The sequence below is a fragment of the Lepus europaeus genome, chromosome X (genome assembly GCF_033115175.1).
Source record: "Lepus europaeus isolate LE1 chromosome X, mLepTim1.pri, whole genome shotgun sequence".
NCBI classification, from domain to species: domain Eukaryota; kingdom Metazoa; phylum Chordata; class Mammalia; order Lagomorpha; family Leporidae; genus Lepus; species Lepus europaeus.
The window spans coordinates 55,683,406-55,689,074 of NC_084850.1; the positions used below are offsets into that span (position 1 = coordinate 55,683,406).

General features: G+C 37.2%; 1 pseudogene; it reads left to right on the forward strand.

Moving 5' to 3' along the window:
- Positions 1 to 3,080: 3,080 nt before the first annotated feature.
- On the forward strand, positions 3,081 to 3,466 carry LOC133752613 (NHP2-like protein 1; annotated as a pseudogene).
- Positions 3,467 to 5,669: the final 2,203 nt, after the last annotated feature.

Sequence of the window (5,669 nt, forward strand, 5' to 3'; positions counted from 1 at the left end):
GTTGTGTTCTTACCACACACACACCCCAAGAAACCAAAAACAGGCACAGAGAAACTTTAGGAGGTATCACCCTGATTGTCATGATGCTTTCACAAATATATGCATGTATCAACATTGATGGATCAACCTATATGCATTAACTATGTGCATTTAGTGTATATCAATTATACTTCAATAAAATTATTCTTTAAAAAGAAAATTCACAAAATTTCCTCTCATTAAATGATGAGAGGACTACAACAAGGTCTTCTCTTATTAAAGATTATTATATTTAAAAATAGTTCACAATCCAATTCCTAGTTTAACATGAAGTAGTATGAAGCCAGGAAAGCCTAAGTCAACACCGACAGTCATCAATACAACTATCAGAAAAAGATAAGAAAAGTTATTTGACAATGTAGTATTCTTCATTTTAACAACTATAAAAATTTTTGGTCCTTAAAAAAAGTAACAGACTATTTCATGTATAATATGGTTAAATCTACTTTGACTTACATTTTAACCTGATACCTAATCAAATTCTCTCTATGTAGTCATTTTTATATCACATAGTATATATTTTAGCTTCCTTAAACTAGCAGTCAAACTTCAGATTTTGTAACAAAGTGAAAAGTCAAGTACATAAAAATATTTAAGAATAGATCTAATTGAATTGTGGTACACTTTATTCAGAGGTGACTTTTTCAGAGAAAAAGTCTCTCATAAATCCCTTATTTTACTTTAACTATAAGCCTTTTTGCTATTCTAAATGCAATCAACAGATGAACTAACTAACATGATCAAGATCAAAACTGTATGTCCATTTGTGAGTTAATTTTGGATTTGTCCACTAAATCAGCCATTGCTCATTTTTTTCCTAGAGGGAAGTTTTCTTAATTAAATTTATTAATTAGATTTGTGAAAGATTGTATTATTGGCTTTTCTACATATTTGCAAAGCATTTGCATCAACATATTTTTCTACACATTTCTAAACCATATGCATCAACATAATTTTTTAAACTCTCAAATTTAAAAAACTTCTAGCCATGGTTACACTCTGAAGTCATAAATATTTCAGATTACACAGCATGTAACTGAATTCTGAGTAGAGCTCAGAAATTCTAACTTAGATCATTAATTCATCCATTCTTCTGGAAGAAGGTAGGGGGAGACGAAACTCATTTCAATTTTACTATATTAACACAGCTAACCTCCAGATTAATGATACATGTTTCTGTGAAAATATTACTTCTCTTGCTTCATCTTTGCTGAACTGCTAGGCAAACTTACATTTGGAGTTTCTACTGGAGCAGACATTAAAAGGAGGTGGAAGAAATAGGAGGAAACCAAAGTCTCAGCATGTCAGAACTACTGATATAATCCAGCCACTATACTTTATAATCAAGTGAGGCAATAATCCTGCTTCCCTCTGTGTCACTTGGCTTCAAGTAATATAATGACCAATATTTCTCTATGTCTTTAACTTCTTTGTTTCTTTTGAACCTCAACCAAGTAGTATGGACCATAAAGATTTTTAAGTCATAATGAAATGAAAAATGCATAGGCAAAGTTAACTAAGACAGTTCCTGATTTAGTGGTGTTTCTCTTTGTTATTGTATATATCACTCTAAAGGATAAAGGGTTATTTTTGCATCACATCTTAGATAAAAAAAATTGCTGGCGGGGCCAGAGACCATCTTCAAAGTGAAAAGACTTTTCTTTTTATTAACTCCACTTTCTATTCTGAGTATGAAGAATTCAGGAGGCAAAAAGGGCCAGTGTTGTGGCACATTGGGTTAAGCTGCCACCTGCAGTGCTGGCATCCCATATGGGCGCTGGTTCAAATCTCAGCTGCTCCACATCCAATCCAGCTCTCTGCTATGGCCTGGGAAAGCAGCAGAAGATGGCCCAAGTTTTTGGGCCTCTGCACTCACGTGGGAGACCTGGAAGAAGCACCTGGCTCCTGGCTGTGGCCTGGCTCAGCCCTAGTTGTCACAGCTATTCAGAGAGTAAACCAGTGAACAGAATATTCATTATTCATTCTCTCTCCCCTCCCTCCTCCCCCCCCCCCACGCTCTTGCTCCCTCTCTCCCTTCCTCCACCCCGGAACTCTGACTTTCAAATAAATAAATCTTTAAAAAGGAAAAAAGAGGCAAGGAGAGAAACTCCATAGGATGGTCAAGGGAAGAACAGTGAGCATCCACTCAATCAAGCACATCTTTACCAAGAATGGCAGAATAGAAGGGGACCAAATGGCAAAGATCTATGAAAGATGATAAAGTTTCCCATCATAAGGAAAAGGCATAGTGAAATGCTACCCAAAACCTCAGAAGAAGGTACCAATTCCTCCGTCATCCATAGATATACCACCCATTGACCTGGTTCAGAGAGACATTTTGTGGGCCCAGTGTCAACAGTTGAACTTAAGCACTAAAGGTCCAAATTAGAGCGGTACAAGTGAATATGGGAAAACATTTACCCACACCAGAAGCTCAGTTTACAGAATATTCCCATCACAGTGAAAAAGATCAAGATCAACACATCATTACAAATAAAATCAAAGGTTGGCAAAGAGAAAACAACCCTGGAAAGTGCTAAGAAAACAGTGTGTTCTGTGGGGACTGAGCTCCTGAAGGGGCCCCTCCACTCGAGGAGGGGGTACCTGAGTTTGTGGAGGACATGAATATAGTTATGGTGATAGCCTCTTGGGCCAGCATTGTAACTGGAGCTGGCAAGAGGAAGGTAGTGGAAATATCCCCTCGAGGCCTCCAGTAACATGTGGTGTGTGGTTCATTGAAAAGTCTTCCTGCAAACACACATGGTTGGGTTCAGCTTCAGTTTCATGCAAGACAAGTCTGGGTTCCCGAGAGGAGAACAAAGAGAGCCAATGCACTCTTTTTGCTTCTGGTGTGCCATTTCCCACCCCCACACCTGCAGGACAATATGTTATGTCCCGACTGTGTTCATCGGAGTCAAAAATCGTAACATAAAGCCTTCCATGGAACTAGAATATCAGACTTTAAAGGGCATTTATGGCTTTCTGCCTCCTCGGACATCATCTGCATTCTTGAGAGGTAGTGAGCCTGTGCAGCCATAGCCATGACTCAGGTTAATGTCAATCCAAAGGCCTGTTTCCCTCACAGATGCCCACCTCACCAAAAAACTACTGAACCTTGTTTAGCAGCCATGTCACTACAAGCAGCTTTGAAAAGGAATCAGTAGGGCCACCAAAACCCTCAACAGGGGCAACTCTGAGTCTGTTGTGATGACTGTGAATGGCAAGTGCCTAGAGATCATCCTGCACTTCCCACTGTTGAATGAAGACAAGAATATGCCACCATGTGTTTGGGCATCCAGGTAGATCCTGGGTTGTGCCTGTGGGGTCTCCTTGTCCTGTTGTTTTCTCTGTCACCTCCAAAGAGGGTTCATAGCTGAAGCAGTGTGCCCTATCCATTCAGAATGCAATCCAGTGGAAAGGCTCTTAAGCTAAACCTGTGACCTCTTTCATATTCTCCCTATTCAAGTTGTATATCATATTGCCTGGGTTAGCATAGAGCATTTTCAATCACTTTCCATTGTAGTACTAAATTCGGCTTCTTAAAAAAATTGCTGGCCAAATAGAAGGCTGACAAGGTTGAGTTCATGATCTCCTCACAATATAAGTATTCATGACTCTCCACTACAAGACAACCTAGTAGAAGATTTACTAACATTTTCCTACTGATGACTAGAATATGCATAAGCAAGCAAATAATATCAATTCAAAATCAAAAGCCAGAAATTAAACTTTAACTCAGTTAATTCTACTCCAGGACTATTATTCAATAGGCATCTAGTCATTGCTGCACTCACTTTTGCTTCAAGTTAAGCTCTACTTAGAATGAAGGATTTCTATACTTGTATAAGAAGGTTTTTTGGCTTTAGTTTCGCTCACTTGATTTCAAAACATCATCTTGAATGAACTTGGATTGTCTCAGCTTTTGAACTGTGTGGAAACTTCCATTTTGTTAGTAAGCAGAAAATCCTCATTTTTGTTGTTATCATGTTACAATTTGTGGCAAAGAATGCTTTATATTTATCAATGAAGCCTGATACAAACATTTGTAAAATAAGTGAGGTTAATAGGTTATTGATGATAGATAGAATAAGTGTAAAAGTATCCTTCCACCTGCTCTATTTTCATTGATCTACCAGAAGGTGATAAACTGACAAGTTAAGCATTTGATAATAGGGTTGGTGGGGGGAGGAGTAGACAGAAGCATTTGGGTAGTGGAATGATGCAGGTCTTAATACTATGTAAGTAGGTTATGATAGGACAAGGCAAAAACAATATGTGATAAAGAAAACTAAGTCCCCATAACAAAGCAAATGATTGGTGCTTATTAAACGACTGAGTGATTTCTGTTGGCCAGCTTCCTGATGATGATGAAAAAGATGATGCCATTGGTGGTGGTAGTGGTGATAGGATATTTTTAATCACTGGCTTTGGAGTGCTGTGCTAAATCTAGTATCTTCCAGTATACATTATGGTAAAGAGATGGCAGATGTTAAGAGTTTGCTAAAGCCCCTATGGTAAATTTGATACTATGGATGAATTAGAAAATAGGATATGGAATTAGTAAGCCACATTATCCAGATGGGTTAGTTCAACTCAGTTGAGTGTGTTGCTTATTAAGGAAGGTATAGATAACAAGCCAAGAAAAAAATAACATAGTTGCATGAGTTCTGTAGTGAAACTGGTTATTGCTTAAAATGTTATATTCAATGTTTTTCAGTAGCATAGCATCTTGCAGTCTAATGTGGGCTTCAAAAATCATATTCTTGTCTAATAAATATACACAAAGGAGGAAGACTTATCTTCTTCAAAAACGCTGGAAGTTCTCAATGGATATTTTGGGAGGAAAGGGCTCCATATTGCACACATTAATGATAAACTAGATTCCCTTTTATCTTTCTTATCCCAACTGTAAGGCAACTGTTAATAACATTCAAAGGGGATTTTAAAACTCAAGTTTTGTTTTCCCTCTTTGAATTACAAATTCAAGCTTAAAGAGCTCTTTCCCACCTTTGAGATGTGTGCTTGGCTCCTGTGTGTATTCAAATTACTGAATGTGTCTATTTAATGTGCTGTGTGTTCATCACAGCCTCAGGGAAATCAAGGAACAACAGCTCTCTGAACTAAGCTTAACTTTACATTATACCGAGCAAGTGTCCTCACTTGTAATACAGCTTTATGTGGTGATAAAATTATTTATTGAGTTCCAGGAAATATTTTTTGAATGTTAATTTAAATTCTAATTTTGAAAAAAATAATCTAGCAGTACTGAACTAACAATAAATAATAACTCTTGGGACAAGAATAAAAGAACACTCAAATAAACAGAAGCAGGTTAGTTGGTTATACAAAGGTTGCATGATGAGGTATACATTTTCAAAACTCTTGAGCTTGATCTGAGCATGTTTCATTTATATCTTGGTGAATTATATCACTTCTGAAAAATATTAGTATAATCAGAATTGCTTTCAAAGGCTTCCTTAGTATGGTAGTTAGCCTGAAATTCGACCCAACTTGTTAAGTTACATAAAATGATTAATAGGGAAACAGAAGAAGTTGCCCTAAACATTATTCCTAGGTGTGCTTCAATTTCATCTCTATGCCAGTTCATAGTGAAAATTGCCTTTATGCGA